Source organism: Pseudophryne corroboree, unplaced genomic scaffold (genome assembly GCF_028390025.1).
Source record: "Pseudophryne corroboree isolate aPseCor3 unplaced genomic scaffold, aPseCor3.hap2 scaffold_359, whole genome shotgun sequence".
NCBI lineage: Eukaryota > Metazoa > Chordata > Amphibia > Anura > Myobatrachidae > Pseudophryne > Pseudophryne corroboree.
In genome coordinates this window covers 187,045-200,572 of record NW_026970014.1, presented here as the reverse complement: position 1 = coordinate 200,572, position 13,528 = coordinate 187,045, and the positions used below count along the sequence as shown (strand labels likewise).

At 45.8% G+C, this 13,528-nt stretch overlaps 10 non-coding genes across 10 annotated transcripts; all 10 read right to left on the bottom strand.

Annotated features, from left to right (window-relative positions):
- Positions 1 to 224: 224 nt before the first annotated feature.
- Positions 225 to 387, bottom strand: LOC135020804 (U1 spliceosomal RNA). The gene has a single exon (XR_010218155.1). It is a non-coding gene; the product is annotated as a U1 spliceosomal RNA (small nuclear RNA).
- Positions 388 to 539: 152 nt separating this feature from the next.
- Positions 540 to 703, bottom strand: LOC135020850 (U1 spliceosomal RNA). Its single transcript, XR_010218200.1, has one exon. It is a non-coding gene; the product is annotated as a U1 spliceosomal RNA (small nuclear RNA).
- Positions 704 to 1,377: 674 nt separating this feature from the next.
- Positions 1,378 to 1,540, bottom strand: LOC135020808 (U1 spliceosomal RNA). The gene has a single exon (XR_010218159.1). It is a non-coding gene; the product is annotated as a U1 spliceosomal RNA (small nuclear RNA).
- A 152-nt stretch (positions 1,541 to 1,692) lies between these two features.
- On the bottom strand, positions 1,693 to 1,856 carry LOC135020869 (U1 spliceosomal RNA). The gene has a single exon (XR_010218218.1). It is a non-coding gene; the product is annotated as a U1 spliceosomal RNA (small nuclear RNA).
- Positions 1,857 to 2,532: 676 nt separating this feature from the next.
- LOC135020796 (U1 spliceosomal RNA) lies at positions 2,533 to 2,695 on the bottom strand. The gene has a single exon (XR_010218147.1). It is a non-coding gene; the product is annotated as a U1 spliceosomal RNA (small nuclear RNA).
- A 152-nt stretch (positions 2,696 to 2,847) lies between these two features.
- Positions 2,848 to 3,011, bottom strand: LOC135020867 (U1 spliceosomal RNA). Its single transcript, XR_010218216.1, has one exon. It is a non-coding gene; the product is annotated as a U1 spliceosomal RNA (small nuclear RNA).
- Positions 3,012 to 3,685: 674 nt separating this feature from the next.
- Positions 3,686 to 3,848, bottom strand: LOC135020832 (U1 spliceosomal RNA). Its single transcript, XR_010218182.1, has one exon. It is a non-coding gene; the product is annotated as a U1 spliceosomal RNA (small nuclear RNA).
- Positions 3,849 to 4,000: 152 nt separating this feature from the next.
- On the bottom strand, positions 4,001 to 4,164 carry LOC135020841 (U1 spliceosomal RNA). The gene has a single exon (XR_010218192.1). It is a non-coding gene; the product is annotated as a U1 spliceosomal RNA (small nuclear RNA).
- Positions 4,165 to 4,825: 661 nt separating this feature from the next.
- On the bottom strand, positions 4,826 to 4,988 carry LOC135020821 (U1 spliceosomal RNA). Its single transcript, XR_010218171.1, has one exon. It is a non-coding gene; the product is annotated as a U1 spliceosomal RNA (small nuclear RNA).
- A 152-nt stretch (positions 4,989 to 5,140) lies between these two features.
- On the bottom strand, positions 5,141 to 5,304 carry LOC135020840 (U1 spliceosomal RNA). Its single transcript, XR_010218191.1, has one exon. It is a non-coding gene; the product is annotated as a U1 spliceosomal RNA (small nuclear RNA).
- Between the last annotated feature and the right edge of the window lie 8,224 nt (positions 5,305 to 13,528).

Genomic DNA, 13,528 nt, shown 5'->3' with positions numbered 1-13,528 from the left:
CAGCTTGGCACTGTAACAGCTCCAGAGCTGCTCTGTAAGGCAAGTAAAAGGGTGTGGGCCCTGCAGCACTGCCTGTAATTTGCATTGTGCATTGGAAGGCCCAAAGTAAGCAGACAGGAGGAGAAGTCAGGATAGTGCACAAGGGTATAGAAGGGAGGGGCTCAAAAAAAAAAGAAGTGGAAACAGACAGCAAACTAGGCTGGAGAGAGACCTGAGACAAAGAGATCTGAATTATATGAAAGCCGACCAGTGGAAATACAAATTATGCAGTCAAGTTTCCCACATTTGGGGAAATCACAGGGGCAGCACACCCGGAGTGCAATGGGTGAGCCTTGCCCTGGGAGAAGCACCTTCATGATCATAGTATCTCACCTGGCAGGTAAGTAGGAGTTGGGCTAGAGCTGGGGAGGGTCGCTGCTCAGGCACCCCCCTGTCAAGGGAAGGAGATCCAACTGAGGCAGCACAAGGGAACTCTCGAAAGAAGAACAAGGCTAGAGGAAGATCTGAGACAAAGAAATCTGACTTTTACCAGAGCTGACCAGAGGAAAACACAAACACAGTCCCCCACTACCACAAATAATGCAGTCGAGTTTCCCACATTTGGGGAAATCACAGGGGTCAGCATACCCAGAATGCAATGAATGAACCTCACCCTGGGAGAACAATCTTCATGACCATGGTATCTCCTATGCAAAATAAGTATGATTGGGATAGGGCTGGGGAGGGCCGCTGCTCAGGCACATCTCTGTCAAGTAAAGGAGATTCAACAGAGGCAGCACAAGGGAACTCTCATCTGGGGACAACAACTGCAGGGAGAACACATATTTTCAAATGAACATGGGAGGGCAGAAGGCTGCCTAATACTGAAGCACCCCCAAACAACAAACCAAATGCAACAACTAGTACAAGCATTCCTGGGGGAAGGTCTGCAGAAGACGGATTTGCATACAGTGATGTCATCCAAGCAGTGGGCCAAAGTTGGCTGGAACCCTCATCTGCATATGAAAAGAGAAAAGGGGTATGCAGGGCATGGCGGCCTTTTGCGGTGCTTGGATGACCCTTAGTTCGCATTAAACACCCCCACCCTCCTTCGGTGTGGGGCTCATGTTGGCAATGCCCCAGCCCCTGAAGCATTCAAGCTGATTTCTTGCAGCAGCTTGGCACTGTAACAGCTCCAGAGCTGCTCTGTAAGGCAAGTAAAAGGGTGTGGGCCCTGCAGCACTACCTGTAGTTCGCATTGTGCGTTGGAAGGCACAAAGTAAGCAGACAGGAAGAGAAGTCAGGATAGTGCACAAGGGTATAGAAGGGAGGGGCTCAAAAAAAAAAGAAGTGGAAACAGACAGCAAACTAGGCTGGAGAGAGACCTTAGACAAAGAGATCTGAATTATATGAAAGCCGACCAGTGGAAACACAAATTATGCAGTTAAGTGTCCCACATTAGGGGAAATTGCAGGAGCAGCACACCCAGAGTGCAATGGGTGAGCCTTGCCCTGGGAGAAGTACCTTCCTGATCATAGTATCTCACCTGGCAGGTAAGTAGGAGTTGGGCTAGAGCTGGGGAGGGTCACTGCTCGGGCACCCCCCTGTCAAGTGAAGGAGATCCAACTGAGGCAGCACAAGGGAACTCTCGAAAGAAGAACAAGGCTAGAGGAAGATCTGAGACAAAGAAATCTGACTTTTACCAGAGCTGACCAGAGGAAAGCACAAACACAGTCCCCCACTACCACAAATAATGCAGTCAAGTTTCCCACATTTGGGGAAATCACAGGAGTCAGCATACCCAGAATGCAATGAATGAACCTCACCCTGGGAGAACAATCTTCATGACCATGGTATCTCCTATGCAAAATAAGTATGATTTGGGATAGGGCTGGGGAGGGCCGCTGCTCAGGCATATCTCTGTCAAGTAAAGGAGATTCAACTGAGGCAGCACAAGGGAACTCTCATCTGGGGACAACAACTGCAGGGAGAACACTTATTTTCAAATGAACATGGGAGAGCAGAAGGGTGCCTAATACTGAAGCACCCCCAAACAACAAACCAAATGCAACAACTAGTACAAGCATTCCTGGGGGAAGGTCTGCAGAAGACGGATTTGCATACAGTGATGTCATCCAAGCAGTGGGCCAAAGTTGGCTGAAACCCTCATCTGCATATGAAAAGAGAATAGGGGTATGCAGGGCATGGCGGCCTTTTGCGGCGCTTGGATGACCCTTAGTTCGCATTAAACACCCCCACCCTCCTTCGGTGTGGGGCTCATATTGGCAATGCCCCAGCCCCTGAAGCATTCAAGCTGATTTCTTGCAGCAGCTTGGCACTGTAACAGCTCCAGAGCTGCTCTGTAAGGCAAGTAAAAGGGTGTGGGCCCTGCAGCACTGCCTGTAATTTGCATTGTGCATTGGAAGGCCCAAAGTAAGCAGACAGGAGGAGAAGTCAGGATAGCGCACAAGGGTATAGAAGGGAGGGGCTAAAAAAAAAAAAGAAGTGGAAACAGACAGCAAACTAGGCTGGAGAGAGACCTGAGACAAAGAGATCTGAATTATATGAAAGCCGACCAGTGGAAATACAAATTATGCAGTCAAGTTTCCCACATTTGGGGAAATCACAGGGACAGCACACCCAGAGTGCAATGGGTGAGCCTTGCCCTGGGAGAAGCACCTTCATGATCATAGTATCTCACCTGGCAGGTAAGTAGGAGTTGGGCTAGAGCTGGGGAGGGTCGCTGCTCAAGCACCCCCCTGTCAAGTGAAGGAGATCCAACTGAGGCAGCACAAGGGAACTCTCGAAAGAAGAACAAGGCTAGAGGAAGATCTGAGACAAAGAAATCTGACTTTTACCAGAGCTGACCAGAGGAAAGCACAAACACAGTCCCCCACTACCACAAATAATACAGTCAAGTTTCCCACATTTGGGGAAATCACAGGGGTCAGCATACCCAGAATGCAATGAATGAACCTCACCCTGGGAGAACAATCTTCATGACCATGGTATCTCCTATGCAAAATAAGTATGATTTGGGATAGGGCTGGGGAGGGCCGCTGCTCAGGCATATCTCTGTCAAGTAAAGGAGATTCAACTGAGGCAGCACAAGGGAACTCTCATCTGGGGACAACAACTGCAGGGAGAACACATATTTTCAAATGAACATGGGAGGGCATAAGGCTGCCTAATACTGAAGCACCCCCAAACAACAAACCAAATGCAACAACTAGTACAAGCATTCCTGGGGGAAGGTCTGCAGAAGACGGAATTGCATACAGTGATGTCATCCAAGCAGTGGGCCAAAGTTGGCTGGAACCCTCATCTGCATATGAAAAGAGAAAAGGGGTATGCAGGGCATGGCGGCCTTTTGCGGTGCTTGGATGACCCTTAGTTCGCATTAAACACCCCCACCCTCCTTCGGTGTGGGGCTCATGTTGGCAATGCCCCAGCCCCTGAAGCATTCAAGCTGATTTCTTGCAGCAGCTTGGCACTGTAACAGCTCCAGAGCTGCTCTGTAAGGCAAGTAAAAGGGTGTGGGCCCTGCAGCACTACCTGTAGTTCGCATTGTGCGTTGGAAGGCACAAAGTAAGCAGACAGGAGGAGAAGTCAGGATAGTGCACAAGGGTATAGAAGGGAGGGGCTCAAAAAAAAATAAGTGGAAACAGACAGCAAACTAGGCTGGAGAGAGACCTGAGACAAAGAGATCTGAATTATATGAAAGCCGACCAGTGGAAACACAAAGTATGCGGTTAAGTGTCCCACATTTGGGGAAATCGCAGGAGCAGCACACCCAGAGTGCAATGGGTGAGCCTTGCCCTGGGAGAAGTACCTTCCTGATCATAGTATCTCACCTGGCAGGTAAGTAGGAGTTGGGCTAGAGCTGGGGAGGGTCGCTGCTCGGGCACCCCCCTGTCAAGTGAAGGAGATCCAACTGAGGCAGCACAAGGGAACTCTCGAAAGAAGAACAAGGCTAGAGGAAGATCTGAGACAAAGAAATCTGACTTTTACCAGAGCTGACCAGAGGAAAGCACAAACACAGTCCCCCACTACCACAAATAATGCAGTCGAGTTTCCCACATTTGGGGAAATCACAGGGGTCAGCATACCCAGAATGCAATGAATGAACCTCACCCTGGGAGAACAATCTTCATGACCATGGTATCTCCTATGCAAAATAAGTATGATTTGGGATAGGGCTGGGGAGGGCCGCTGCTCAGGCATATCTCTGTCAAGTAAAGGAGATTCAACTGAGGCAGCTCAAGGGAACTCTCATCTGGGGACAACAACTGCAGGGAGAACACTTATTTTCAAATGAACATGGGAGAGCAGAAGGCTGCCTAATACTGAAGCACCCCCAAACAACAAACCAAATGCAACAACTAGTACAAGCATTCCTGGGGGAAGGTCTGCAGAAGACGGATTTGCATACAGTGATGTCATCCAAGCAGTGGGCCAAAGTTGGCTGGAACCCTCATCTGCATATGAAAAGAGAATAGGGGTATGCAGGGCATGGCGGCCTTTTGCGGCGCTTGGATGACCCCTAGTTCGCATTAAACACCTCCACCCTCCTTCGGTGTGGGGCTATGCCCCAGCCCCTGAAACATTCAAGCTGATTTCTTGCAGCAGCTGGGCACTGTAACAGCTCCAGAGCTGCTCTGTAAGGCAAGTTAAAGGGTGTGGGCCCTGCAGCACTACCTGTAGTTTGCATTGTGCGTTGGAAGGCACAAAGTAAGCAGACGGGAGAAGTCAGGATAGTGCGCAAGGGCATAGAAGGGAGCAACTCAAGAAAAGAGAAGTGGAAACAGACAGCAAACTAGGCTGGAGAGAGACCTGAGACAAAGAGATCTGAATTATACGAGAGCCGACCAGGGGAAACACAAATTATGCAGTCAAGTGTCCAACATTTGGGGAAACCGCAGGAGCAGCACACCCAGAGTGCAATGGGTGAGCCTTGCCCTGGGAGAAGCACCTTCATGATCATAGTATCTCACCTGGCAGGTAAGTAGGAGTTGGGCTAGAGCTGGGGAGGGTCGCTGCTCAGGCACCCCCCTGTCAAGTGAAGGATATCCAACTGAGGCAGCACATGGAAACTCTCGAAAGAAGAACAAGGCTAGAGGAAGATCTGAGACAAATAAATCTGACTTTTACCAGAGCTGACCAGAGGAAAGCACAAACACAGTCCCCCACTACCACAAATAATGCAGTCGAGTTTCCCACATTTGGGGAAATCACAGGGGTCAGCATACCCAGAATGCAATGAATGAACCTCACCCTGGGAGAACAATCTTCATGACCATGGTATCTCCTATGCAAAATAAGTATGATTTGGGATAGGGCTGGGGAGGGCCGCTGCTCAGGCACATCTCTGTCAAGAATTTATAAAGTCTATACATATATATAACCAAATGTCAATATATATATATAGAACCCAGCGCTCCTATCAAAACTTATCTATTTCACCAATTTGTTGCTTATTTAATCTTTATACATCTATTAATTTTCACCATATATTATAAAATGCTGCTCCCATAGGTAGTACTGTTCTACCAATAATAAACCGAATTTTAAAGATAATCACATTTGTTATAAAGGGAGCGCAAAAAATAAAATATACAAGCTCTTTATTTAAAAAAAATATATATAGACAGAAGAAACCCACATTCAATAAAATACAATGGAGTCAACATATATAGGCACCACTATCCATATCTAAATGTAATCAGGATCTATTTCATATTGCCCTTGATGACATCGGAATGTTTATTAAAGTGTCCAAAAAATCCTCCTGGATACAGCTGTTGTAATTTATTCGTTACTTTCCAATTGTAATTGATACATTAAATTCCTTCTTGTGGATGAACAGCAACAGTTGTAACCAACGCCTCTTATTTACTGCAGTTAAAGTTCATATGTAACTCACGTGAGTAATGAAAGAAAACAGGGGGAGAGCGCTGTGATGGTTGGTGAAACACAGCGGTATGCTACGACCCCCGTTAACCGTGGCTGGATCATATTGGCACTCGCGGTCGGGATATTTCTCCCTGCCGTGGGGTAGAGACCTCCTTTTGCTCGGTCTCAAATTGCTTTTTCCCCTTCACCGCTGTCTTTACATCAGACGTCCGCCGTGATGTAGCTCGTTCATGAATGGGCTTATATCTCAGCAATCAGAGTGTCCTGTAATCACCTTTCTTACGCGTTTCTCCGCTGTTATCTAAGAGCGGTTTCGTCAGAGGATACATCAGCAACCTAGCAGGCTCTTTTTAAAATGCACCGGACCAATAGCATTACTAATTAGTTGATTGGATACATACATGTACTAATTGGATGCATACATGTAATGACTCACATATGGAACAACTTTCTAATTGCAATTGCACATATAAAGACATTTCATAATATATAAATAAGCAACATGGTGATTAAAAATAATAATAAAATAAGCAACAAGGTGGTTTAAAAAATAACAGAAAATATATAATCTATATACAGATTAACCTATAATCTTTCAATCAATACCTCATATCTATAATCACATATACATAATTCAGAGACTCAGCACTAAGGATCCCCATTTACTTATATAAAACTGTCAAAGTCAGAAAAATATCACTATGCACACTGCCATATCTGCACCTCATGCGAGCTCCCGCTGCGCGTGCAAGAGCTCTCCCGTGCGTGCGCATACTCGCAGTCGCGTGCACCCACAGGCGCACGATATGCGGATTTACGGTAGAGTTTGTATGCGTCTAACGGGCGACTCAATCGATATATATTTTAACCATATAATGTATTTTGTAGATTATGGTCCCTTTGATAGAATCTGAAAGTTTAGTTAATATAGCATGTTCATGGACAGAGAGATCCCTCTTTGTTTGATACGAAGGGTCAGACATGAGTCATACAGTGGTGTTTAGTATCCATCGGAAGAGTATTTAATTAGCAATATTCCGGTGTTGGTTTGAAGCAGATTAATCGCTCGTGCGAATAGTTATGGACATAAGAAGTTTATGTACTTTTACTATTATTTGCACTTACTTATCCATGCGGCGGGAAACCTAGTTTCCCACCCACCTGAGCAGTTGGAAATAGTCACAGCCCACCTGTATGAATCAACCTATAACCTTTTGTTATAATGCGAAGACGAATTCCTGTGTCCAATGAACAATGAGATTGTAGGGACCATTGAATTGTATTGTGTGTGTGGGGCATAAATAGACAAGCCGATCATATCCAGCTCTCACTCTTCAACGGTTCTCATTGCTGATAATCGGGAGCTGGATATCCAGAGGCGCATGCGATCGTTCCCCTTGGGCGTAAGTTTTTCTCCGCAATCATATTGTCTTTATTGGTATTGTGGGCCATATCTCTCTCTCTCTCTCCTCTCCTCTTTCTCTCATTTTTTTCCTTAAACGTACTTGTATTGTATTGTATTTCCTGTGTAGTTATCTGGTTAGTTAGTCTATGTTATATTGGTAGTGTATGACTTGTATTGTATTATTCTTTTGCAAGTATAACATTCATATAAGGCGTTAGACCCTAAGCCCGGCATTTGTGTATTTCTTATGGTGTTAAGTATTCTCAGGTCTGTCGGAGACGCTCGAACAGCTTTAAGTTAATAAGGTTACATTGTGTTGCATCTACACCCCACCATTACACTAAGGTTTTTCCTGTATAATACATTGTTCATGGTTTACATGTAAAGGTTTAACATTGTGAGCGTCTGCGCCGCTGGTGATCTCCTCGTGGTCCCGAGCGTACGCTACGCTAAGCGATTGTTACGCAACGTGCGTACCCTTACGGTACTCCAGACGTCAATAGCGTACAGTGTTCTTAGGCCTCTTAAAGGGTTTTAAGTAAGATAAATATTTAGCTTTATCAATTGGCGGCTCGTCCGTCCTTCACATATCTGCACTAGGTAATTTCAGCAGACATTATCCATCAGCAAAGGGCGGGAGGTCATATTCCTCGTAGTGCTGTCTGGATAAGCGTCTGCTTCGCTTAGTAAAGAGTGCTGAGGGAATCCGGAACCGGAGGTAAGAACAACACGCTAGTGTCTTTTAAAACTGTTTATTTCTGTCTTGCGTACGCACGCACATATCTGCATTTCTTTTCATTTTCGTGTATTTTCATATATCACTCTTCTGTTTGCCATTTTATAATTGATAAACGTGCTAAGAGAGATTTGCCGCTATTTCATAGTTAAAGAGTAAAAGTAATACATTAAGGTGTAAATTGAAAAGCACGCACGCAGCTCTACCTAAAGATACAAGGAGAGATTGGTGTGGTGTTCGGTAGATGATCGAGGATCATCTACATTGATAAACGTGTAAAATTGTGTTACGGTGGATATTTGCTTTGTGTACACGTGTCTCTAACAAAGGGTGAGACTCGCGTACGCAACTCAAAGGCCGACGCACGCAGCGTATATTACGCAACGGAGCGTCCGGGTACGCCCACGTAACTCAAATCACACGCTAGTGTTATTGTAACAGGCGAAAAGGTGGCAACGCGATAAATAGCGCAAATCTATTTTAGTGTCCGAAATTTAGATTAACAGATCCTTCTCCAAATTTACAACACATCTGGTCTAAAGGAAAGAAAATTTCTGCGCAGAAATAGAAATAGAAACAAAAGTGTACATGTGGTGAGTGAGTGTTTGCATATATAAGTTTATACAATTTTTTGAGGTTGAACCACAAGAAGTCGAGTTCTCGCAGGGTACATACATGTAAGTGACGTGCATGGTGGCAAGGGAGGCATCCTTTGTTAAACATAAAATCTGAGCATTAGAGTATAGCAGACCAGGAGGTCTATTGTAGCACAGACCAGGAGGTCCGGAATTGACCAGGAGGTCCAGGTACAGCAGACAAGGAAGTCCGCTATAAATAGAGAAAAGAGCACAACCCAGGGGGTTGGTGCAGAACCAATATAGGCCATTAAAGCTCATGCTGAAGGAATTCGCAGCCGCAATTTTCGATTCCACTGGTCGCTCTGCACATAAGATTAGTTGCTTATGTGCAGACTGATTGTACCGCACGTAATTGTGTGCATTAGTTAATCTGACCAGTACCATTTGTGTACGAAACGGGTCATAAACACTATTTGTACATTCTGACGTGATTTGTGTAATTTTTTATTTTCTGAAGGGAAGTTCGCTGGTCACTCAGGAATTATCCAACAACCAACAGTTACTGGAAAGGGTTAATGCTCTGCGGATCACACTCACATGTTCCAGTAAACGAAGGTTCATAGGGGCCCTGGGTCGAGTACGCCAGCACTAGGGCAGTGTGTAGGTCGTATTGGTCGGCGTGGGCGAGTGAGTGGGGTACTCGGTAAACCGCCACCGTCAGCCTATCTTGAACATTTTGGTTTTTGTAAGGGTTCGCTGAAGACCCTGATTGAAGGTCAGAGGTGGTGAAAGCAACACCTACAGGTATGGGGGCCAATTGTTCAGGTAGGGGGCGATCAACCTCGGTTCGGGTTGATTCAGTAAACCGACCAATCGGGTCGGCAAGGTACGTAATGTGTGAAAAATACGGTTCACACACAGAGGTTTTATGTGATGAATGGGAGAGAATGACGGTACATGACGGGGAGAAGTTCCCAAGAGTAGGCAGCTTTAGCCCAGAAGTGTTACAAAATCTAAGGAGGAGGATATGTCTCATTAAATCAACAAAGAGACGGATTAAACATTATGATTATTTGCAGTTATGGCAACAGGAGGGTGAAATACAGAGAGGATTGGCTCAGGCGGCGGGATCTAACCCTATCAGGAAACTGATAGCCACGGCACCGCCGCCACCATACATATCAGGAGAGAAATCGGTTGCGGAGAATGACGCATTAGGGTGTAACAAACAAACACTTAGCAACTGTGTAAATGTTAATAAGTTAACCAATGCAAGTATTAACCCGTGCAAGTTGTACCCTGTTTTGAACTTTCCCCAGGAGTGTGATCAAGAGGACGAATCGGCAACAATATCGGCGCTCTCTCTAGCAGCCACCATATCAGAAACAACAGTAGGCACGGCCCAACCCTTAAGATTAGTAACAAAGGCCCCTAGCGGAGGGACAGGTGAGGTCGTATCAACAGGTAAGTAAGGCACCATGCACTATGCTGAAACCATTTCACCACAGGCTGTAGAATCTACACAGAATTATGTTATTAAACTTGCTCCCGTTAGGGTAATAGCAGTTCCAAATGGGAAAACGGACACTACAGGAGTCACTCCTATCAGGAACATTGCCATGTACAGCCCGTTTTCCCGAATGGAATTAAGAACCATAGTGTCTGAATTCCCTGACCCTAGGAAAGACTTAGTTGCTAGCCAGAAATACATCAGAGACCTAGGGAACACTTTAGAGCCCAATAACAAAGACTGGCAGGTATTGCCGAGGGCTTGTTTACCCTCCAATGTCGACTCGGCTCAATTTTTAGCTGACTGTGGATTGGATCAGGATGTACCTCTTACAGATGTGTACAACAAAGACAATGTAAAAAGGATAAGTTTACAGTTCAAGGAGTATTTTCCAGCTGTAGTTAAATGGAACAAGATTTTCTCCATTAAACAAAAGGAGTCAGAAACAGCTGCAGAGTATTTTCACAGGGCATTACTAGATATGGCAAAATACACAGGCATAGAGGACATTAAAACAAACATAAACCATCGAGAAGTAGCAGTATCTGTACTAATGGATGGTTTAAAAGAGGCATTAAAGACAAGGGTACAGACCACGCAACCATGTTGGCGAGGTCTGTCGGTGGCTACTTTGAGAGAGGCAGCTGTGGATCACGATCGGAATATCACCAGACACAGGGAATTACAAGGTGATAAGTTAATGGCCGTAAGTATACAGTCCCTGACCACAAGGCAGCCTTTGTATAAATCACCAAACCCTGTGGGTAAGTCGAATGTGGTAACCTGTTATTTCTGTCATAGAGAGGGACACTTTGCACGAGACTGTAAATCGAGAAACATACAAAAGTCTTATCAACCCCCTAGACAACGACACGACACACGACATTGGGAGCAGGGTCCGCAGAAACTGAGTTATGAGCCACATGCAGGGGAAACAAAAAGATACCCCCCGAACAGAGACTGGCAAGCCTCTGGCAGTTCCCAGTTAACCCCTTCACAAGTAGTTGCTGCCAGCGGGATTCAGGGAGGTCACCATACCCAATAGGGGTGTGGCCATACCTGTAATCTGCAGCCAGTAAAATTGATTGCAAGTCTTGGTAGTGAACCCGAAATTGCAATTGATGTAGCTGGTAAAACATTAAACTTTCTTGTAGATACGGGGGCGGCCAAATCAGTGATAAATTCGACAGTGGGCATGAGAACCACTGGTAAGACAATTCCAGCCATGGGAGTAACGGGAGTAGTCCAGCATTACCCTGCTAGCAAACCAGCCGAGATTACAATAGGGCCTTTACATACCAAGCATTCCTTTTTGCTGGCTGCATCGGCACCGACAAATCTCTTGGGAAGAGACTTATTGTGTAAAATGGGGTGCGTCATTTATTGTACTCCTGAAGGTGTATTCTTGGACATACCTGAGAATCACGCTCAGGAAGTGCGAGACATGTTAGACTCCCCATCAAAATTAATGTCACATACCATTATGACAAATAGGACTCCATCCCAAGTAGAAGAAATGACATCCCAGATACCAGAGTCACTGTGGACTAAAGACGGACAAGACACTGGATTGATGGCAAACGTAGCTCCAGTAGTTGTGCAAGTAAAAGATGGTAGGATAGCTCCAAAAATCCCACAATACCCTCTGAAGCCAGAGGTGGAGTTAGGAGTATACCCAGTAATAGAGCGCTTGCTACAACAGGGCATCCTGGTAAGAACATCCAGCACAGCCAATAGTCCCATCTTCCCTGTGAAAAAGAGTGGGGGGAGGGGTTACCGGCTAGTGCAGGATTTAAGGGGGATTAACAAAATAGTTGAGAGTCAGTTCCCCGTAGTGCCAAATCCAGCTGTCATCCTTATGCAAATCCCTCCCACTGCGAAATTTTTCACTGTTATTGACCTTCTGCTCCGCTTTCTTTTCGGTACCTCTGCACCCTGACAGCCAATATTTGTTTGCATTTACATACAGAGGAGTCCAATACACATGGACTCGATTACCACAAGGTTTCATAGACAGTCCAAGTATATTTTCCCAGGCTTTGCATGATTGTTTACAGTCTTTCCAACCAGAGAGTGGATCAATATTGATACAGTACGTGGATGATTTACTACTGTGTTCAGATTCATTGGAAGCATCCCTGAAGGATACGAAACAGCTCCTGTTTCATCTTTCAGACACAGGACACAAGGTTTCCAAAGACAAGTTGCAATTATGCCAAACTAAAGTAAAATATTTGGGACACTGTCTAACACAAGGACTGAGACACCTGACCGCTGATAGAATTCAAGCAATTACAGACATGACTCTGACTCAAACCCAGCAACAGATCAGAACGTTTTTAGGAATGTGTGGGTATTGCCGTAACTGGATCCCAGGATTTTCCATTCTAGCATTACCTTTGCAGGAGATGGTCTCCTCAAACAAGCCTGATCGGATTTCGCACACAGACGAGTCCGAGATGGCATTTGAGAGACTTAAACAGTGCCTAACGCAGGCACCAGCATTAGGTATGCCAGACTATGGGAAACCCTTTGAGCTGTACGGAACAGAAAGTGCTGGTTGCGCAGCAGGCGTCCTAACCCAAAAGCACGGTGATGCCAGCAGGCCGGTAGCATACTACAGCGCTCAGCTAGATACGGTAGCGCGATCCCTCCCCACATGCTTGCGAAGCGTTGCTGCGATAGCATTGCTAGTAACGAAAAGCGAAGATGTAGTGCTAGGTCACAACCTCACAATTCATACACCACATGCAGTGTCAGCCTTGCTAAATTCTGCCCAAACCAGACACGTCTCATCAGCGCGGTTTACAAGATGGGAATTGGCACTAATGGCCCCCGTAAACATCACCATAAGGAGATGCAGTGCATTAAATCCTGCAACATATCTCCCAGGTGTGCCTGGACAGGCACAAAGGGTGGAGGATGAGAGTGGTGGGGAAGGAGAATTTAATACAAAGGAGGACACACATGATTGTATGGAATATTTGACCCAAAATTTTACCGCAAGGCCTGACATCAGTGACAACCCACTGGAAGATGTAGATCTTACCTTCTACACGGATGGTAGTTGTCACAGACAGTCGGACTCGGGAGACTTGTGTACTGGATACGCAGTCGTAGATGATCAAGGCACCATAGAAGCAGAACCGCTAGGCCCACCTCACTCAGCCCAGGTTGCTGAACTGGTCGCCCTAACCAGAGCATGTGAATTGGCTAAGGGCAAATCAGCCAATATCTACACCGACTCTAGATACGCATTCGGGGTAGTCCATGATTTCGGAGCCCTATGGCGCCTCAGAAATTTCATGACGGCAGCTGGTACACCGGTAGCGCATGCAGCTCACATCAAAAGGCTTCTAGCAGCGATACAGGAACCCGACAGAGTGGCTGTTATCAAGTGTAAAGCA